General features: G+C 49.3%; 1 protein-coding gene and 1 pseudogene across 5 annotated transcripts in view; one reads left to right on the top strand and one right to left on the bottom strand.

Annotated features, from left to right (window-relative positions):
- Positions 1 to 22,812, bottom strand: part of LOC146183132 (26S proteasome non-ATPase regulatory subunit 3-like) — a 178,811-nt gene that overhangs the window by 142,320 nt on the left and 13,679 nt on the right. The window lies entirely within an intron of this gene.
- Positions 18,773 to 19,698, top strand: LOC146183133 (uncharacterized; annotated as a pseudogene).

The raw sequence follows: 22,812 nt of genomic DNA, 5'->3' as shown, positions 1-22,812 counted from the left end.
TGACACTGATATGAGCTTCATTTTTTTTTGGTCCAGTTAATTTACATATGCAGTTCACTTGTCATAAACTCATTCTTATTCATTCCACGGGGCAGAGCTGCTCACCTCGAATTCGGCGCAGAAGCACCGTGTGATCGATTGGGTTCTGGCAAATAAATATTACGGTAGAATCAGCCCCAAAGGCTTTCTTTCGCCTTACCGCTCTTAGGTGACGAGACTTGACGCCTTTCAGCAGATCTTAAATCTCCTTAATTAAAAAAAAAAAAACACAGGACAAAGAAAGGAGACAGATGTTCATCCTACATCTGTCTCCTTTCTTTATCCTGTGCTTTTCTTTTGCGCTTAAAATATGCATTCGTTTCGGTTTTCCCTTAGAGGCTGTATTAGATCTTTAGATCTGCTGAACCGAAATGGCAATGCAAAATGCTAGATTCTTCTGGCGTCGAATCGAATATATGATCCACTTGGGCACATCTAATAAGTCACAGTAAAATATACAACTAATTTGATGCTCCAATTAATCTGGGAACTGGTATCTTGAAAAGGATGGTATTCAAACCTTTACTACTTGACTGAGGCAACCGTACCCAGAAGATATTCCGGGCTTCACAATGATGGTACCATGGAGACTCGCATTTTCACCAATGCATGGGGGAGTTGCCTGTGAGACAAACACCGTATAAGGAACAGACCTGCTTGGCTTAGGGAACTGCCCATCGGCCGGATGAGGCAGGAAAATGATAGTGATATGACCGCAGCAGAGGAAAACAGAAAAACAGCGCAAGTACACAGTGTAGCAACTGAGAAAACAGTAATCTTACTCATACCTGCCAAGTTTTACGATTTTATTGTAAAGTGCCCGATTTTCAGCGCTTTTTTACGAGTATCCTAGTGACCACTTTCATTAATGAGCTTCCTACTCTCGAGAAGGTTTCGACTGGATGAAACACCAGTGCGCTTGGTGTTGAAGCGCTGCAGAACCACAACATACCTTTGCAGAACTGCAACAGCATGGCGTATGAGACAACGCACCTGTCGTGATTGGATATAAAAATGGGGTTGCTGCCGTTCTCAAAGAAAACCCCGAGAATATTGGCATTCTTGGGTGTTGCCATTTAATCAATTTGGCAGCTCAAGAAGGCTCGGCGTGCATTCCTGTAAGAATTGATGAGGTATTGTTGATGTATATTTCTGCCTCAAAAAGAGTTCAAAAAGGAAAGACAAGTTGAAAGCCTTTCAAAGCCTGCACAACATATATTGGGTCAATCTTTTACCGAGCAACCTCATGTCAAGATTGTGAGGAGGAAGAACACCATGCAGATATTTGAGGAGCACGATTACCTTTGGATGATAGTGATGACATGCATCAGTTGGTTAAAATCCCAGAGCTCCCAGAACTACCCATATACCTCGTGGGCGATTCCTCTGCCCGAGGTAGACGCAAGACACACACACAGCGGGCCGCGGTAGAAACATCTTTTATCTCACAGAAGGGGTCCGTCTATGCCGATGCGCGAGGTAAGGGGTCATCTTCGGGAGCAGCCAGGCAGCGTGCAGCAGGGAAACCAGGAGCCAAGAGGAAGCGAGACGCCCGCGCGCCTCGCTTTATAGGGTCCAAGCTGGGGACCGGTTTCCCCCGTCGGCGGGAGATGAGAGGGGCAATGGGGCGTTTCGCTGAGAATGCCGGAAATTGACGCGGCCTTCAAATGTTGTGCGGTGTGCCGCTGGCTCTAAAGGTATGTAGAGCAGGCCCCCACACCTACTCCCCCTCCACCCCCCCCCACCCCCTCAGTGTCCAACCCGGCGTTTGCCAGCAGGCGTTCCAACTCGTCCAGGTCCAGGCTGGCGCCCATGGAGACCTAAGGGGAAGCAGAGCCCATAGGGGTGCTGAGGGTCCTGCCCGCGCCTGAGCGATCACGGCCTCCGCCGACGGAGACAGCAGCTCAAGCCGGCTTGTATGAAGGAAGCGTAGGGCTGCCTTCTTTGCATAGCCCCTCTGGACGGCCCGTCCGGCTGCCAAAGCAGTCACCACAACCATTACCCAGTGCCACCGCTCAGCCGTCTCTGCATGGCTCCTGTGCAGCGCCCCGGCCTCGTGGACAGCGCGGCACACCAGCAGGGTGCCGCAGAGGTCGCACAGGCCTGCCCGCTCCTCTTCTGTATAGTATGTGGGCCAAAGGCTCGTCGTCCAGTTCTCCAAGATAAGGCCCCGGAACGGCAGGGGCACCGACTGCGGGGCCTCTCCGCGGAGAGGCCTGGCCTAGTCTCGCCACCTGGACCCCGAACCACCGCCCCGTCGGCGACCGTGGTCCAGGTGGCGGTGTGTCGCACCGTCTTCCTGCTCTTGCGACTGTGGCTCCAGGGCTGGGGAAGGGCCTCCAGATCTCTTGCCCCGCATCACTGGGAGGCTCCCTCAGTGCTTCTCTGGGCCGGTAGGCCGGCGGCAGTGGGCACCGTGCCCGCTCATTCCAGGCCGCTGGTACAGCCTCTGTCGCTTCTGCACATGGCACCCACGACCGGGGCGCCGGGATACCGTCTGGGTGGCATGCTGTGAGGGGCAGAGAATGGGGGACGAGAGACACTGGTTTTACCTGGTCCTCAGGTTGTAGCGTCGGTTGCAAACTGCCATTACGTGCTCGCTTTCCTGGGGGAGAGATCGCTGCATCGCCTTGAGCTTCCACCTCTTCGCAGTTATCGTTCTGCGAAGGTGGTAAGCCTTCAAGTCTGCGACGTGCACCGGACCAGCGGTTTCACCGCTCGTCAACAACTGCAGCTGGTAGGTGAGTGGCGTAGTCTGTGCTGTAACTTCGAACGATCCAACCAACCACGCGCTGCGTTACCAAGCGGGCGCGTTCTTTTCAGTACCAAGTCGCCCCTGTTGAAAACAATGCGAAGACCTTTGTTGTACTGATCCACCTGCTCCATGCGTGTGACATCGAGGTTTTCACGAGCTGCGTGCTGCGCTGCCTCAAAGCGCTCACAGAGCTTTGCCGCGTATTGCGTAAGTGGAGGGGGTGCAGGCCCCGCTGCGTCAAGTAGGGCGTTCTCTAGTGGAAAAGCTACCTCTTTCCCAAAATTCAAGTAAGCGGGTGTCATACCCACCAACCTGTTCACGGTTGTTCTAGTGGCGAACATCGGTTCGGACAGCTGTGCGCCCCAATTCCTGTGCTGCTCGGTCGTGACGACTAGCATGCTCTTAACATTCCGATTCATCCTCTTAGTTATGTTGCTCTAAGCGTGGTAGGGACTCTTTTTCCTGTGGCGATTTGAAGCGCTCGACAGGAATCCACAAAGACTTTGCTTGTGAAATACGAAGCATTGTCTGTAATCAGGTCGGAAGGGAAACCGAAACGAGTGAATGTCTCCAACAGTTTCTCCCAAATTCTTTCCGACACAAGCTTCCTAAGGGGGAATAATTCAGCCCACTTGGAATAGTGGTCTGTTATTACCAGGATACATTGGTTCCCGAGCGCGGTGTGAGGGAGGGGTCCCATGATATCGCACGCGACCACTTGTCACGGATAGTTGCTAACTACCGGATTCATCATGCCAGCAGGCTTCCCCGCCCGAAGCTTGGCTACCTGGCAAACAGGACATGTACGGGTGTAACCCAGCACATCCTTTCTCGTACCTGGCCAGGTTGCGACCGGCATAACTTGTCGCAAGTCTTACTGCCGCTGCCATGACCTGCCAGCGCTGAGTCATGAAAGTACTGGAGGAATCGTTTCCGCAACTTTTTTGGAACCACGACTCAGAAAGGGGATGCAATCGCCTCTTCCTCGTCAAGTTGGGGGATGTAGCGGAGCAGTAAGCCATCACTGCCCAGCAGATACGCGTCGTACTTGCCCTCAGCGTTCCCGGTGCAAGCTGCACTACTCGCAAGCTCTGTCAGCACCCACTGGCATAGACCGTCTGCATTCTAGGCCTCAATCAGCTCTTCCCTACTGATCGCTACTCCCCAAGACTGGTTTCTCTCTGCCTCGCTTCATGGCAGGCGAGTAGTCGCCGCCACCAGCTGCTGCGCCTTCTCTCTCGCAGCACAGTGCGGCACCTCTGTCTGCCTTCTCTCTCTTTAACTAAACAAGGCGTGACACAAGTGTCCGCCCTCTCCTCCTCTCCAATAGCGGCGACGCCGCTTTCAGCTCTGATGCGCTTCTGCCAGCCTTCCACGGTGCGTGCGATAAAGTGTCGGTCACCTTATTCATGCTGCCCCGGCGGTACTCAATGGCGTATGCATAACGTTGCAACGTCTGTGCCCATCTTGCGAGTCTGCCTGCGGAGGTTTTCAGCCTCTTCAACCAAGAAAGCGCCTGGTGATTTGTCTGCACGGTGAAAACCACTCCATCTAGGTACATGCCGAACTTTGACAATGCGAACATTATCGCCAGGCATTCTTTTTCGGTCACAGAGTAACTCCGCTCCGCCGATGTGAGCGTGCGGCTAGAGAACGCGACAGGGCGCAGCTTGCCCTCGTATTCCTGCAACAAAACAGCTGCTACACCGGCATCACTAGCATCTGTCTGCAAGACAAACTGCCTATTCAGGTTGGGGAGGTGCAAACTAGCGGTATTCGCTATCACGTGAGCCAAAGCAACAAAAGCGTTGTTCTGTTCCTTGCCCCAGACCCACTTCGAGCCTTTCCACAACAGCTGGTTCAACGGCCTTGCTAGCTCTGAATAACGAGGGATGAATTGCCTGTAGAGAGCAACCATTCCCAAAAAATTTAGAGGCTCTTCACGTCCATCGGGCAGGGGTAGTTCAGAATTGCCTGCAGTTCGTCATCATTCAGTCTCAAAGTGCCACCATCAACCACAAAGCCCAAGAGGTTCACTCTCTTTGATGCCAACTGCACTTTCTTTAGGTTGATCGTTAGACCCGCATGTCTCATTTTTTCAAGAACGGAATTCAGGTGAATGAGGTGCTCTTCGAATGACTGTGAGAATATCACGACATCATCGAGGTACGCCATCGCGTAGTTTGAACCTTGCATCGCCCAGCACGATGTCCATCAATCGCATGAACGTGCTCGGTGCATTAGACAAACCAAACGAGAGTCGAGTAAATTCGAAGAGCCCACAGTGGCAGGTGAATGCGATTTTCTGAATGTCACCTTCCGCCACCTCAATCTGTAGGTACTTTCTGCTTGCATCCAGGACAGTGAAGAACCTTGTGTTCCCTAATAAGTACATCACAACTTCGATCGACTGGAAAGGGTACGCAACCGTAAAAGCCAGTGAGTTGAGCTTTCGATAATCAACACACAGCCTGACTGAACCATCTTTCTTTGACGTTAGAACCACTGGGGATGCCCAGGGACTTTGTGAGGGTATCTATCATCTCACCGCACCGGTATCTATCATCTCGTCAAGGGCGCTGTCGAGAAGCTCTCTCTTATGCATGCTTAACAGCCGCGGATTACATCCGAAAGGGCGCGCATCACTCGTTTTTTCAATCTCGTGCTGAAGCACATCAGTTCTGCCCAGTTTCTGTGAAGCAATTCGAAAACGGGAGTAAAGTTTCGACAAGCATTCAGCGCTGACTACCGGCTCTTGAGAAGGATGTGGTAATTGCTTCTAATGGGCTACCTTTCAGCGTCGCAGGGGAGCCGTCTGCCACACAAGCGTGGACACTCACTCGCTGGGCAGTGCATTCCTGCCTGCGCGCGCTAACAAAGGGAATGAGAGGGGTGAAGGGGCTATATAGCGATAGCCGTTCTCCCCCATGTCGAGCACAATGCCTTCGTTCGAAAGAAAATCTCTTCCCAGAATAACTGGTATGGCTAAGCCGGGCACGTAGACGAAGCGATGCCTCCGCTTTCTGCCGTCAAAGTGCACCACGAGACGCACTGCTCCCTCCGCTTTTGCCGTCCCGGTTGCTAAGCTCAAAGGGGTTTCGGCTGGCCTGACACGGATGTTACATCTATGGCAGGCCTCAAACATGTCGTCACCAACCAGTGACAGCGTTGAGCCCGTGTCAACGAATGCAGTGTAGCTTTGACCAGCTAACCGCACTAGCATAAAACGGCTTGAGCGCGACAACACTCCTTACACTCTACAGGCGAGGGGGACAAAAGCCTTTGTACCGCCGGTGCGGTCGCCCGGTGACGCAGCGTGGGAGTACAGTGAAACTTCACTTGAACGAACTTAAAAGAAGCTTAGGAAAGTTTGTTAAAGTGAAAGTTCGCAGAACTAAAATAAGTGTGTGGAAGCTAAAAAAAAATCCAGTGTTTGAATCATATCTCAACCCAATTTCAATTTGTACCTGCATTCATTTGCAAGCGAAGAATGCAGTAAGCAATTTTGGACTAGCTCCAGTTCTGACATTACGAGTATAATATTTAGAGCTAAACAACAGAAAGACAGGACAAACAGCACCCGTGTTCGTCCTGTCTTTCTGTCGTCCTGCCGTTTTGCGATAAATATTATACTCGTAATGCAGTAACCTTTTGCAGCACTTCTGAACTGTGTGCAAGCTCCCGTGAACCTTGTGTGACACAGATGTCTGCTGGGCAGCAGAGGCATTCATTTCCTCCAAACAGATCACAATTAACCAGCATGCATATGTACGTCTTTCTTGGAACCAAGAGGCCTTGTGGGGCTGAACTTGTGACTATGGGTGGCTATAACTGTGGATCCAATTAGGCATGCAAAGCTAGCTAGCGTTCCTCTGGATACAAGATTCTTTAGATGGCTGGTTGAGCAGCTAAATGACGGCCAGTTTTTGTCACGCGCTAATAAAATGTTTCTCAACGTACAAATATTCAGCATAAAGTACAAGTTGCTCTGGTTGAAATGCTCAGTATGAGGTGAGAGACGCAGGATGACGCTATAGAAAATGTTCGTAGGACTCAAATGAGCAATAGTTGAGTTTCGTTAAAATGAAGGACGTTTGCATAGCGTTCAATGGAGTTTGGGTGAGGGAATTTATTGAAGTTTGTACACCTAAATACTTTGTTTAGGTGACATTCATTCAAGTGGTATTTTACTGTACATTTCCCATTTTGCGCCGTGGCTACCGCGAAATTCTCCCGCCGACAGCGACAGGCCGGTGTTACCAATTATTTCCGCCAGCAGTCTGCGTTTCCTTGCATACGCCTTGCTTGACACTCCTGTGCCACTTGGCCCGGCTGCTTGCAATTCCAGCAAAGCCGATCGTTCACCTGCCGTGCGGTCGGGAGATTCCGCGTTTCATGAAACGGCTGGGGATGTCTTTCCCCTCTTTACACGCCTATGCGGACGTCGCTTACGAGCCCAGCTCGACACCACTGCTCGAACGCGTAGGGGTCAAGAGCGCAAGGAATAGCGGAGCCTTCTGCTGGCCTTTCCTGCCCTAGCGTCACTAGCGTCACTTTCCTGCCCTAGCGTCTGGCGCGCGGCGCGGTCTTGGCCTCCAGCCCAGGCGCATCGCGGCTCTAGCCATTCGGCTACCCTGGGGGGTGGCTGGAGCGCAATTCAGCGAGTAAATCCGCCTGTACTACCTTCACTTTCTGTGCTAGGGCCTCGAGGTTTGCAAAACCACATCCCCACAAATACAGCTTGAAGCGCGGATGGCACTGCCTGATCACGCGCGCGACCTGTTCAAGATCAGCTGCCGTGTGATCTACCCTCTTGTAGAGCTCCTGCATTGCACGTACATACTCCAGAAGGCTCTCCTCTCGGTGCAGTGTACACAACGCTAGCACCTCAAGCATCCGGCGCCGACTGGGGGTGAAAAGTTTAGCGCCCATAGGAATACATGGAACCGAAAGATTTCTAAGCGGTTTTCTCATTTCATGGGACACCTATGATGTCCTTATTCGGCGCAAAGTAACCGTGAACATCCTAGAACAAATCGTGAAAGTTTGAAATCTCATTACCAAGGCGAAGTATTTTTAAAACACGCGAAACGTACGGGGGTGCGAGTTGAGAGGGCGACCCATAGAAACACACGTAAACACAACTTATTGCAACATTTTTCTTGTTTCGCAGGGCACCAGAATAGCGGTGGCCGGTCGTTAAACATTGACCAACACTTTGACGAAGTATGCTGCGTCATTGCGGAGGCGGTCTACTTTTTAAACTTCCTGAATAATCTATGTTATGAATCTGGACACCCCCAAAATGCTCATGTAGCAAATCACGCGGTTTTGTTTACAGTCTGATATGCTGCCGCATGGAGTAAATGAGCTTGATAATACAGTCGAACCCGGATATATCGAACTCGAAGAGGATCGCGACATAGTTCGATATATCGATAATTCGATATACAGAAATCGGCTTGTGACGGCACTTACGATGTGAAAAAATGATACCGTATTTGTCGCGTAATCAACCCACTCGCATAATGAACCCACCCTCCACTTTTGCACCAGAGAATCAGAAAAAAAAAATGCGTTAAGGCCAGCTCGCTCACATGCAAGCGATTGAGCGATCTCAACGACCAGCGGCAGCGACAGAGCGAAAAATTTCAAACTTGTTGGAACTGCGTCCCTCTCGCCCCTCGAGCCACCGCGGCAGCTCAAAACTAGGTTTCTGTAACGCCGCGGCAGAAATCGCGAGCGTTTTCGCTTGCATGTCGATGGCGCGCATCACTCCGTTTCGGTCGTCTCATCCACAGCTCATTTCTTGGCTGAGTGCCAACATGCTGCGCAGCGATAACGTCAGGGCGCATTTATCTTTTGATAGCTCCTGCGGTGGTGGGAAGTGAACTTGGCAGAGTGCCCGTGATGGCTTGATTGCGCAAGCCTGGTTCAATTTATGACGCCGTGCTAAGGGCGGGCGTCATGATCGCAGCAGCTGACCGCGTGCTTTCGTTGATTCATACATGCAAAGATAAAAGACTCCCGAAAAAAAAAAAAAAAAAAAAAAAACTTGCCGCCGCAGCCACCATATCTTATGCTATGGCACAACGATACGAAAGGATGACTCGCAAAAAAAAAAAAAGAGAGAGAGAGAGAGCTGCCGCTTCTTAATGTCCGCAGGCGCCATCGCCACGTTAGCCGCCACGCGCAGAGGGTTCGCAACCCACGTTGGAGAAAGCGTCCGACGTCTGTCTGAAAGCGGGCTGAGCTGGCTTGGCGCATGCGTAGCGCGTGCTGAAGGAGAGAGATGCGTGGCAGAAGAATGGGCACACCCACGCACATGGCTTGCAAACATCATGTGTTGGCACGCGGGAAACGATAACTGCAGATGCGCGCACCTTTGGGGAATGGGCGCGGCGCTTCCCAGACCAGCCGTCGCCAAACTGTCCCCTCTCATTCATTCCTTCCGCGCATGGCTTGAAAACGTCACGCGGCAAACGGCCAAGGGTTATGCGATTGTCTTTGGGGAAGGCACACTTTCCCGTGCGTGGTGCGGAGTTCGATATATCAAACGACCGGTGAAATTGAGTTTGATATATGACGTGGCTTTCCTATACTTTTACATGGGATTTTCAAGGGGATATTCTGTGAGTTCGATATAACCAAAATTCGGTATATCCGGGTTCGATATAACCGGGCGCTCAAGTGATAAATCGTAGACAGAATTACATTTAAAAAGTAGTTGTCAAACACCATATGACAATATAGACCGAACGAGATTTGCGCATTGTAGCAGATGACAGCGCAGCTGGCGATACCCACCGCGGCCGCCTCCAGCTCCAGAGCATCTGCTAGCGACAGCGCCGGTGGTGCATGGTAGTCTCCAACTGTGCGCGGTCAATTTATCGTGCTGTGAACGATCCTGCAAGTCACCAGACTTGCAGTATGATGATGATGATGGATTTTAATGGCGCAAGGGCGACTCAGGCCAAAGAGCGCCAAACTCAAGGTTAACGGTGTACTGAAGTTTATGTAATGGTACAGTTGTGATGTTTCATGAAGGGATAAAAAGTAGTGGTGTATAGGGCCTAAAAATGTATTCGCTCTGTAATGTCGCTAAAAACAATGGTGTATAGGACCTAAAATTAATTTGCAATATATAATGGATGTGCAACGTATAAGTAGATGTTTTAAAAGATCTCATCCGTCCTCTTAAGGAGGAGCGGGCTGAGACCCACGTCGATAAGAAATTCCATGTAACATGCCTACTTGTGATAAAAATTTGAGCACCTGATTTAAAGGAAATATTTGATTGTCACCAATAAAAATGGATGGGTGTGTAGGTATTTGAAGAGTGTACAAGGAGGGAAAATGATGTCTTCTTTCTGGTTCCAGTTGTGCACATATAATTAAAACATGCATGACAGTGAGCCGATCATCACATCTCAAACAGTGCGGTGCAGGAGAGTTAGTTAAAAGATATGTATGCGTTGTGTATGTGTGACCAATTCTGAGTCTACACAGCTACTTCTTTAAATCTGTGTTGTTTTTTTGTGGTGTACCTGCCTATGCTTGGCTTTATTGTGTGCAGTTTACTTTCTGTTGCTCTGTCCCATTCCTCTTGCCATTGTTGCCGAATCATGTTTTTTATGTGTGGTTTGAGGTCATGTAAGTTATCTTATCAATGTCTGTGTCATTTCGAAGGGCAGCTGAAGCAGCTAGCCTATCAGCTGCCTCGTTACCCGGTATACAGCTGTGGCCTGGCACCCAACACAGTGTAACTTTAATTTCTAGTTTATGGGCAAACATAAGGGTGTTATAAAGAGAGTTCAGGACTGGGTTCTTGTTATGCCATTTCCAAAAGGATAGGGACGTTAAAACACTGAGGGAGTCTGTGTAGATGATCGACATCTGTATTTTATTTTCTATAATGTGTCTCACAGCTAAAAGGATACCATGGCATTCAGCGGTAAATATACTAGTATGTCTGTTCAGGGTTTTTGACTGTGAAAACTGTGGTCCATGTGCTGCACATGAGCAGACTTCGAAGCATCAGTGTAATATTCATCACAAGTGTACTTCTCCTGAAGTGACATGAAGTGCTGCTGTATGGCAGTAGGGGATGCATGTTGGCCCACTTCAAGAAACGACAGGTCACAGTTAACAGTGTGCATTTCCCAAGGAGGAATTAAGTTTTTTATGGTAGTTATATGAAGACTGGTAACTGGAACGTCCAGATGTTCAATATGAGTGGCAACTCTGATTGGGTATGGTGGTGTCAGAGATGGTTTTCTTGAGAAAAGTGCAGTGCTAGTTTTGTCAAGCAGGAGCCGGCGACATGGATGATCTAGTTGGCATAGAGCCTTCATAGCATAAGTTACACAAGTAAATTCTCTTCTTCGTTGCAGTGACCATCGGTTTGCCTCGACATAAAGGCTAGCAATTGGGCTAGTTCGAAAAGCACCCGTGGCAAGGCGAAGGCCGAGGTGGTGCACTGGATCAAGCAATTTCAGAGCAGAGGATGATGCGGACCCATAGACCATCGAGCCATAGTCAATGCGTGATAGAACTACACTATTCAGAAGGCTCAGAAGGCAGTCGCGGTCTGTGCCCCATGAAAGGTGAGAGAGAATTTTTAGCAGATTCATTGCTTTGAGACACTTCAGTCGCAACTGTTTTATGTGGGCAATGAAGGAAAATTTTTCATCAACAACTACGCCAAGAAATTTATGTTCCTTTTTAAGGGCTAGGCTTTAGGTTTTCCTGTTAGGTTTTCAGCCGTGGGGTATCGGCGTAACTTCGACCATGCCTTGTTTTGTGTTTCACGGGCAGTCTTACATTCTGCATTCCACCACGGCCTTCGTTTGTTTCGTGGCTTGCTTGATGTTTGTGGGATGTGTTTTTCTGCAGCATCTATAATGTGCAGCATGATCAAGAGTTGAGATTCGTCAACGCCTAAGGCAGTAACTGATGAACAGGGCAGAGCTGAGTGTTCCCTGAACATCTCCCAGTTGGCCGCATATTCTTTAAATTTCCTGGGACTAGATGCATTTACATTCTTATTGCCTGTGTACTTCACAGAGATGGGAAAATGGTCACTTCCATATAGATTGTCAATAACAACCCACTCTGTAGCTGCCAAGAGCATCGGAGAGCCAATGGCTAAATCAATGGCTGTGTACGTATTATGAGCTGAGCTGTAGTATGTTGGCTGTTTTGAATTGATTAAACATGATCCTGAGGACAACAAAAACTTTTCAATTAGTACACCTCGGAAGTCCGTTCTTGTACTTCCCTATAATGGGTGGTGGGCATTGAAGTCTCCGACCAGCAGCCATGGTTCTGGGAGTTGGTCAATCAGCTTTTCAAAATTTTTGTTGCATAGTCTATAATCTGGTGGAATATACAGCGAACATATCGTTGTTATTTTACCAAATATTAAGGCTTGTGTTGCCACTGCCTCTAAATCTGTGTTAAGCGAGATGTTTCGACAAGCGATTGACTTTTGTGTTATAATGGCAACGCCACCGGAGGGGTGAGTACTGCCTTGCCTATCTTTCCTGAATACGCGATACAGCTTGAGAAAACTTGTGTCTGTTGGTTTCAGATGCGTTTCTTGCAGACAACCATGTTTGGTTGGTGTTCGGTGAGGATTTCATATACGTCATCCAGATTTTTTAGAAGTCCTCGACAGTTCCAATAAATGATGCTTTCGGTAGCCATTTTGGTAGGTGTGGAAAGAATATAGAGTAGGGTTAAGATTCGCCACCCTTATCGGGGGGCTTAACTGGTGTGTTTTTTTTTTATTTGAGGCGGTCTAGCAGGCCCCGCCTCTCATTGGCGGACTCCCTAGGCGCCGCTGACGCTGCGGAGTCCATGCTCACCTCCATCGCCTCTGGCGAAGGCATGGAGGCAGGAGGTTTTTCAAGAGGAACCAAGTCCCTCTAGATGTCTTTGGTGTCCCGGACGTCTGGGGGAAAGTGACCTCCGGGATTGCAAAGATTGGTGCAGCCGGTGGCTGCTTAGTGAGGAGCCGTGGTGGGAGCACGTCAGCAGCATTGCACTGCGTGCCCACCGTTACTAGATGCGGCCCGACCCCTCTGCGGGCTGCGTCAGCATAGGGAGCGGAGGAAAGCATTCTGTGCTTTTTTCGCGCCTCTCCGTATGTTATCTTTTCAGTTACCTTTATATTGATTACTTCCTTTTCGGCCTGAAAGGCTGCACAGGATCGCGAGTATGCAGGGTGGGTGCCCTCACAGTTCACACATTTGTAGTCAGTTGCACGGCATTTATCGGTTGCATGGTCATGTGCGCTGCATTTTGCACATGTAAGGCATCCTCGACATGTCTGGCTACCATGCCCGTACCGCTGACACTTCAAGCACCTGCGCGGGCTTGGTATGTACGGGCTAACTTTGCATCGGATGAATTCCACATTGATAAATTCAGGAAGTGTGCTCCGGTTGAAAGTGAGAATATGTTTCGTTTTTATTTCTTCATTCTTTCGCCTGATTGTTATTCTTCGTACTGCTGTTACACCTTGGTTCTGTAGGCCCTCAAGGAGATCTGATTCTGTTTCGTTTAAGAGGTCTCGCTCAGAAACAACTCCCTGGCAGCTGTTAAGACTGTGGTGGGGTGATACTTGAACATCAAGGTGAGCAAACGTTTTTGTTGTGAGGAGGTTGTCAGACTGACTTTTGTCTGATACCTCTATTAGCAGGTCACCAGACCCTAGTTTTTTCGCTTTATAGTTTGCCCCAATGGTGGTCTTCAGAGAGTTGGCAATCAGAAAGACTGACAGTTCATTTACTGGTTTAGATTCGGTTATAGAGCGCAAGACAAGGTATTTTGGAAAGTTCTCAGTTGGTGTCGTGATTTTTTGCGTTACTTCGGTGAGACTCCTTTTCGGGGGTCGATCAGGTTTTTTTAAAGGTAGTTTTTCCACGCAGGATGGATAGTTTAAGGGGTCCTAATATATGTCGCCTCTGGTTCACCCTTATATGCAGAGGAAGGTCCCGGAGCCCCTCGCCTGGTGGACAGGCGAGGGGCTCCTCGGCCCATCGGCCGAGGAGGTCAAGCCTCGGCCCATCAGTCGAGGCTTGACCATGGCCTCGACCGCCACCGTTCAAGGTTTCTTCCCTCCACCTCTCAACCTATCGCCACGGTACGAATTACAGCTTCGGTATGGGGGGCTCAGGGTCCGTGGTGGCACCAAGCACCAACACCTAGTTTACACAAGGTGCCCTTGCGGGACCAGACTTGCAGTACTTGCAAGGGAATTTAGTGTGCCATGCAACATCATGTCAGGGCGTGATACAAGGCATTCACCAAAAAATAAGAAGGGTTCAATGCTGCTGAACCGAGAAAAATGCTGCGGTAAGTTGTGTTTGCATATGTTTCTATGTGTCGCCCTCCTAATTGGCACTCCCTAACGTTTCGGGATGTTTTAAAATTACTTCGCCTCGGTAATGAGATTTCATACTTTCATGATCTGTTCTAGGATGTTCATGGTTGCTCTGTATAGAATAAAAACATCATAGGTGTCCTGTGAAATTAGAAAACTGCTTTGAAATATTTCGGCTCCATGTATTCCTAAGGGAGCTAAGCCTACTTTTCACCCCCAGTCGGCCCAGCCTGGCGACAGAAGCGCCAGCGCATCGCGCTTACGTCACAGATAGGTGTTGGTCTATACAATATGTTTCTTAGCTTATGGACAGACAATTTTTCATCTCTATAGTTGTTTCCCACAAGAGACGCAAGAGAGATGCAAAAACATCCCATTGAGAACTATGCGCGTACAGAAGCAGTCAAATATCTTTAGCACTACCTAAGCTGCCGCTCAGGCCAAATCAGTACATACCTAAATAAGGGAATTGCTCTAAAAAAGACACGGACGAGAAGAGGACATCAACAGGCGCAAGTTGGCTTCTTTGTGCTCCCAGATTGTCTCCGGCGAGGAATGCGTGCGAGACTGCACGAAGCGTCACGCCACCCAGTTTGTCAGGTGTTCTGTCGGGGCTGTGTAAAAATTCCCCTGACATGTGGAAAAGTTTACATCGGCCAAACGGGCTGTTGTATAAATGAACGACTAAGGGAACATCACCTTACATTGCGGCGCAAGCTTTGGCTACGCCTGATAAAGCATGCCAGCCTTTGCTGGCTAGAACTAAAATCTTAAGGCGCAGTCGTAACCAGATAGCACGTGAACTCGCAGAGGCTTTTTTCATTGATAAGTCAAGTGATGAATGCGTAAGTGATTCTACTATCAAATTGTATAAGAAAGCGAAAACATTCCTGGCATGTGCGCTTAGGCAATGATTGGATAAGCATCAAGGTATATATATTTGTGTTTTTTCTGAATAAAATCAGTCGCGAGAAAAAACAATTGCGCCCGTCCATGTCCTCTTCTCGCCCGTGCCTTTTTTAGCGAAATTCCCTTGTTTAAGTATGTATGACCGATTCGACCAACAGCGTGCTCTCTTAAGGGGGGACGCGGGCTTCGAAAGTCGGAAAATCGCGAAAAAGTCGATTTTTGAAAAAGTACATATCTCAGCTATATGTGTTATAAACTACCTTTTCTGCAATTACGAACGCCTAATTCATTGTGGAAGTACTTCAAATAAATATACAACTGGCCGCAGCAACTCGTGAGCCACGAGCGAACGGCAAAAGTACCCAAACTTCACGTGCATGCCATTTCCATGCCGCTGAACCGAGCGCCGCCATCTTGGTCTTGTTTGTGAATGCTTGCCCTTTGCCATGCTGCCTTCGCCTCCGGCGTCCGCGGCATGGCAGAAGCGTGGCTCGCTTGTGATTGGGGGCCTCGCAGGGGCTGCTGAGTGGGCCGTGATTGGACAAAGCGCGCGCTCCTTGAGAACGCGGGGGATCGTGCGCCTGCTATTGGCTGCTGCGCACGCTGACGCGTTGGTCCCTCCCTGCCGCGTTGTCTGGTCCGGCTGCCTGCTGCGCTGGCGCTCTTTGTGCGTTCGCTTAAATCGCTTCGCGTTTTGCCATTTTTGAGATCGCTGTCATCATCCCTTGTTACGGATTCTCGTGGCGTGTTTTGAACTGTTTTGTGCACCTCGTGGATTGCCGAACCGTCAGTCATAATGCGCCCTACGAAGTTCAAAACACTGCATGCGTTCGGTACATGGCGTCGTGCTATGAATGTCGTCCGCATAGCGAAGCTGGCGAAGGGTGTTGTCAATGGTCACGGAGATGCTTCTAGCAGTGCCGCCTCTGGTACACCACTACAAGAAGACTGCGTTGCCACTTCCAGCGGCGTATCTTCTGCATCAACGCAAGGAGACTGCGTTTCAAGTGTGGCTGCTGTCCTGACCGCATCAACCTCGGCAATCCCAGCGTCCCGCATCGCGTCTGTCGCCGTGAGTGATAGCACGTCGTCCATCGTACGCATGAAAACGCACTTTTTGACTCCCGTATAGGCCGAGGCAGCGGAGGCACAACGTGCTGCTGTGAAAGACACACTCGGCGCCATGGCCGCGACACTAACAAAATTTTAAGCGATGTCGCCTGATGCCGCACCTGCCACTGCTACTGAAGATGAGGTATTTTGCCTTGTGCAAATGTGTGTGCTCGGCAATTTGCTTGCCTGCACTTTGTGCCAGCGTTGCCTTGCAACTGGACTGTCTGTTCGAATAGGCACCCAGCTTGGGCTAACTACAAATCTTGAACTGATATGCCCTGTTGCAAGTTCATGAAGTTCGCCGCGCCAGAATGAAGGAAAGGCTTTCGACGTCAATACCCTCTTGCAAAAACCAGTGCCACTGGGTTCCAGCGCCCCAGCGCCATACCTGATTATGGTCCCAGTATGACGCTGGAAACAGGGCGCATTGGGATCGCCATACTGGCACGCTCCGCACTGGCGGCACTGTTTGCCCGGAGAAAAAAAGGCATGGGATAAAAATTAAAAAGTAATGAAACAAGTTAGGTACATAAAAAAACCCTAAAAAAAGCAAAAAAAAAGTGTACCATGAGCGCTTTGAACTCGCTTTCTAGACACCTATTCAACCACTAGCTCACCACGCTAACCACTCGACCCCACTAACCACTCGACCACGCCGAGAACTGGGATTCTTCGAAACATGTCTGCATTTTATGTCATGACCAGTATTTATAAGGTTGGGACTTCATGTTTTGCAGTCTACAAGCCCCTGCCGCTCTAACAATTACAACTTCTTGATCATTGGAGCTTGCTGCCTGCTCTCATGACTTGCAACTAATGTTCTGGGTGCCTAAGCGTGCTATTTTGTGCACTGGAATCATTTTAACATGTGCAGTTTTGACATCGCTGGCAAATTTACCAACGCCGGCTCTTCGGTGTTGCTCTGCAACCGTGGGCGTAATTTTCGCTGAACATGGAGCTTTAGTACAAACCTTCAAGGAAAAAGGTGCGACCAAGCTTCAATACCGGTGTTAAGTTTGGGTTTGCGAGTGCCGGGGTAGCGTACCGCTGCCAGCAGTTATTACGTGCGGCAACAACCTTTACTGCAACATCATGAAGAAACGGGCAGTGAAGCTGACCCGGAGAGAATACAGACACTCTCACACAGCTGGTGTCTAGCGTCGTCTCAACGGCGCGTCAAAGTAGTCTCTAGCTCAGCGGAGTCGGCCGCTGCTTTTTATAGTTTTTCCAGTTCACAGGGAAAGGGTAAACCCTCACAAGAAAGGGAGAGCCAAACATGTTGGTTCACGACGAATGACTCAATCGCAGGTGTTCCGACCTCATCTCCTCCACCTCCTGCAGACAGGAGAGGGCGACGCCCTCTCCCTCGAGCTCCAGGCTTGGCCAGCTTTTGCACACACACGCACGCACACACATTTGGCGCGTGGCAGGATCACGTTGAGACTTGTCGGCGGGAGGAAGCGTTGCGCGGCCAATGAACGGTGCCGAAATGGCCGATCCGCTCGCGGTTCTGCCTGTTGCTATGCGGTGGCCGCGTCAGCTGTCCCACTTCTCAGGGGAGAAACGTAACACCGGCAAGCGCAGCAGTGACGACACTATTTTGCGTGTAACGAAACCTTATATGTATGTAAACATTTCGGGAAGCATTGCGGTGACCGAAGGCTCGGCTGCTTTATACGCAGAGTAAGAAGGAGCACAAGAGCTTGAGAAACACGCTAAATATTATGCATTACAAGCGCTGTATGTTGTTGTTTTTTCTCTTATGGGCCCATCACTCGGTAAACTACACTCTTCCTCGTTTTATTTTTTCTTTCTGCTGTTTATGCTGGGCCGTGGTGCAGACTACGCTTGCCTGCGATTGAGCCCGCATTGAACATTTTGGCAGTAATCATTGTGTTAGAGTGCCCTTAAGATCAGCTTTGAAGTTTGTTATGCATGGTAGCCCACATTATTCAATTCTAGTTTTAGTTGTGCGTTAATCATCAGTGTGTCACGAGATATCAGAGGCGCGGCGTTCGTGGTCTCTCTCGAAACGCTCAAAACGACCTATCGATACATGGAAACTCTAGAAAAAAGATACTGCCTTTGTTTTCTTACAAGTGCGCAAAGACTTCGCAGCAAAAGGCACTTGCTTGAACCATATTTTTCATATCCGGCCCGATGGTCGATTGCGAGTACGCTGTTGCCATGTTGGCCCCTGAGGGATGCTACTTCGGTTGACGCCGCAGGCCGCACCGGCTATACTGGGGCGCTGGGACCAGTGCGACCCCAGTGCACATACAGCGCTTCTCCCAGTGCATCGCGGATGCCAGCGACACACCCAGTGTCAAAAAGCTAGTCCCAGCGTTTTTCTCCCATCGTACCAGTGCAACCAGTGTCTTCCCGTTACTGCTCCAGTGAATATCGCAGACCTCTAGTGTGCCCAGCAAATGCAGTGCAAACCCAGCGCGAAAATCTTACTGGTTTTGCACTGGAAGACGCTGGTTTTTGCAATAAGGTATCCGGGCCATTATGGCTATAAAGCAAATTGGAAAAGGGCAGACAGCTGTCAACGACTTTTGGGCTGCATGAATGTGTTCCACAGAGGACTTCATCACAAAACCTATCAGGGGCATCCGAAGAAAACATTCAGGGGCCCTGAGACTCAGTGCATAGAGGACTTCTATTCTGAATCGGCAGCTGCTGTGAAGAAGACCTACAAGGAAATAGACCCAGGATTTAGTAGAGACGTTACTGTATTCTACAATGGCACCTGGCGTAAGCGTGGGCACACATCCCACATTGGAGTTGGGGCAGTGATCGAGTACCACACAGGCCTGATCTTGGATGCCGCTGTCCTGTCGAACCAGTGCCTTGGGTGTCAGACAGGACCCGAACCTGAAGACACCGAGTACTCAAGCTGGCGTAAGCAGCACATCTGCCAAAAAAACACATGCCAAGTCTGGGAGGATGGAGGTCGAGGCAGCCCTGATCCTTTTCACGCATTCACTCGCGAAGCATAACCTTCGTTACACTACGCTGGTGTCCAATGGAGACGGTGCCACCTCCTCTGCCCTTGTAAAAGAGAACGTTCATGGGCTAGTCCCTGTTGTGAAGGAGGAATGCCTCAATCATGTGCAAAGAAAGGATGGGAAGTGCACTGCGCAACCTAGTGCAAAGGAGTGAAATGTCGTTGGGAGGGAAAGGCAGGCTGACAAAAGCTCTCATCGATTAACTGACTGACTATTATGGCAGGGCCTTGAGAAATAATTCCAGTGATTTGGCTGCAATGCAGCGTGCAGTGATGGCTTCCTACCAACACATCACATTGACAGATGCGGAGCCTCACCATGACCTCTGCCCAGAGGGTGCTAGCTCGTGGTGCCGTCACAACGCTGCTAAGGCAAGTGGTTTGCCACAACCAAGGCACAGGCACAACCTGCCAGGCTATGTCGCCGAGGCTCTGCTTCCTGTTTATCAGCGCCTCTCGGAGCCTTCTCTTCTTCAGCGGTGACAGGGGGCGAAGACCCAAAATGCTTCAGAATCTTTTCATTCTGTTCTGTGGTCACCGATGCCTAAGGAACAACATGCCTCACTGATTGCTGTGGAGACAGCACTGCATGATGCAGTGATAAGGTTTAATGCTGGCAGCCAAAGGGCAACCAAAGAAATTTCTCTGTCAGTGGGGCTCACACCTAGTCACCTAGCCATACAGCGAGCTGCTGAAAAAGATGCCCTGCGCATGGGAAAGGCTGAGAAGAGAGATAAAACAGACTGAGAGGTGGCAAAAGAAGAAAGTCCCCAAGGACACTGCCAACTACTCTGCGGGGGCATTTTAAACCCGAAAATGGTGTTTTAAACTTCAAGGGCCATTTTCTTGGAATGAATTTTTTTCCTGGTGTGGCTGCTTATTCCAGCAGTATCTCTGGAACTGCTAATCGGATTCCCTCCAGGTTTTTTTTTTTATTCTGTGCCTGAATAAATTTCTGAGGGCAAGACAGGCTCGTTTTTTCAAAATACTGAGTCTAATCAGTGGCACTAAACTCAATGCTGCGCTAAAATGTTTCAGCAAGGAAATTAAAAAAAGGGCTCTGTCTTGCCCTGTGGTACCTATTCAGGAACCTTCATAATAAATTTCATAGTGCCATCACATTTTGCAAGTTCTCCAGGCATGGTACAAGGAACCCATGTGAACCATTCTGATATACTTCTGTAACTTGAGTATCAATGTGCGCAGCTCCACAAAACTTTGCAATTATTCAAACAGCTGTGCCATAAGCCTACCCTGAAAATTTCATTCAATTATCCCAAGAAACAAAAAGGTTGGTATTCAAAGGTAGCGTCCCCCCTAAAAGCCCGTACCTAACTGCTAGCAAAAAAACGCTAGGACTGCTCTGCATTTGGCCGAGGGCAGCTCCAAGCCGTCACTGCTTTGAAACCACGCTGTCTACGTTGGCTAGCCTGGCCACTTCTCTTTTCATCCTTTCAGAAAGTGCGCGTGCGTGCAGCTGTGTGCTTTGCTCGCAGGACGGCTAGGCACTCCCCATCCTCCAGCTCGAAGCCCCGCTTCGACGACCAAGCGCCTCCTTGCAGCCTTCCCACACATTGCAGCCACCCTCTCATCCATACCAGTCAAATGAAGAAAAAAAATAATAATACCGTCGACGACCAATTTTTCGGACTCTCAACGGACCATGAAAATGTCCGAAAAATCGGGCAGTCCGAAAAAACTAATGTGCACCAAAAATGCTCCATTTATTGCCCATTCTTCACTTTGAGGCCGGAAAAAGTCATGAATGCTTTTATGCACCATGCTCCGCTTCCGTGCTAACAGGTCCGCCTGAATTACGCTTGCATCAGCTCAGCTTGCTTCGGCTGCGCTGCTGCAGGTGTGTCATCGTCGTCATCGCTCTCAGACTCCACAAGCACTTGGCGAATAATTTCTGCATCTGTGAGCTTGGCACACAGTTCCAACTAATGGTCCGCATCTGTGAACTCTGAAAACGAGATGGCCAATGGAATTTCGACACCAGCGGTGCGAAGGTCGTGAATGAGCTGCTCACTGCCTGACAGCTGCTCGACGACGCTCTCCTTATTCAAGGCAGCAGACTCGTCATTCAGCACAAATCCCCCGTGGCGGAAGCAATTGCACAGCGTTGTGGGTGCCATCGACTTCCACGCATCAACAAGCATACTAAGTGCTCCAAGCAAATCGACAAAGTAGGTTTTCCCACTGTCGAGGCACACCACTGCCGCTATCAACCACTGGATCACAACACCGACTCCGTTGAGTGCCTTCTCGCTGCCGCGTTGCACGGAGAAAAAAAAAATAACTCCTTATAATATCCGGAAACAGCTTCTTGAAGAACTGAAGCCAATTCAATTTAGATGCGAGCCACATAGCGACAGAACGTAGTTCTCGCATCAGCACGACCGTGGTTAGGTCTACTCATTATGCTCGGCAAACACAGAGGAACAGGCAGTCGAAGCAATCGTGCTAAAAGAAAAAAAAAGCACTCGGTGGCGAGCAGTGACGTCCCGGAAACAGAAGCTGCTAGGCAAATAATATAGCCTCGATCCAGCATCAGTTTAGCTGGAGTGGCACGCAAGGCCGGCACCGGTTTCGAGGCTATCGAAGGAAAAAGTAAACAAACAAGATGGCGGCAACACCGCACAAAATGTGTGGCAGTTGGCCCGGCTGACGCTTGGAATGACCGAAAAATCGAATAGCCCTCATTAAAGTGTTCGAAATTTTGAGCAGCGTAATACATTGACTTTATAAGGTATGTCCTGGGGCCGGGAAAATGTCCGAATAATGAAGCACGTCCAAAAAATTGGGTGTCCGAAAAATTGGTCGTCGACTGTAATGAGCACTACAGGGCACACAGAAGTGACGTAGACCCTATGTCACTTTTGTGTCACGTGATTGCACACTCAGGACCTGCAAAAACATCCTGCCTGTCACGACACAATTGTGAAATCGCTTTGAGCGTTATTTCATGCCAACAAAAAAGATGTCTGTCTTCGAACAGGCCCACGATACAGCAGGCATTGAATATGCTACTATAAGCGGCACTACCAAGCTTTTACAGGAGGCCAAGAGTAGCAGAGAGCAGATAACAAGCAAACCGTCTTACAACTGTATCTATCATATGTTTGCTTTAATACCTACTTTAGCCTACCACTGCATTAATTACACACAGTAAACATTTTAACCTGATCAACAGCTCGCTCTTCTAGCAATTACTGATGACAACATATCCTTCCTATCTTTTGCCCTGCTTGCCAGGGTCGAGATAAAGCTGTTTATCTTTCATCTCAATATTTTATCACTTTTTTTTCAAAATTAGGAAGAAATAAATGGCAGTCGTATGGATTCCTCCATAGACATTCGGACCAGATGTCTTGAGCAGTGGCAGGGCCTTCAAACCTAATCAGGCGCATAGCACTAGCTCATATCACTATTGGCTCGCTGTTCTAGCACCGATCTGTAGTGATGATCTGAATAGTGATCACTGCTCACCAAAGCCGCACCTGTGTTCATTGCGACATAGTTTGGCGTTCAGCGACCAGAGAATACTGAAGATTCATACTAGAGAGCGGCAACAGCTAGAGAGCAGGTACACAC

The sequence above is a fragment of the Amblyomma maculatum genome, chromosome 7 (assembly GCF_055883805.1).
Source record: "Amblyomma maculatum isolate TAMU_Amacu chromosome 7, ASM5588380v1, whole genome shotgun sequence".
In the NCBI taxonomy this organism is placed as follows: Eukaryota; Metazoa; Arthropoda; class Arachnida; order Ixodida; family Ixodidae; genus Amblyomma; species Amblyomma maculatum.
This window is presented reverse-complemented; position numbering and strand designations above follow the sequence as displayed.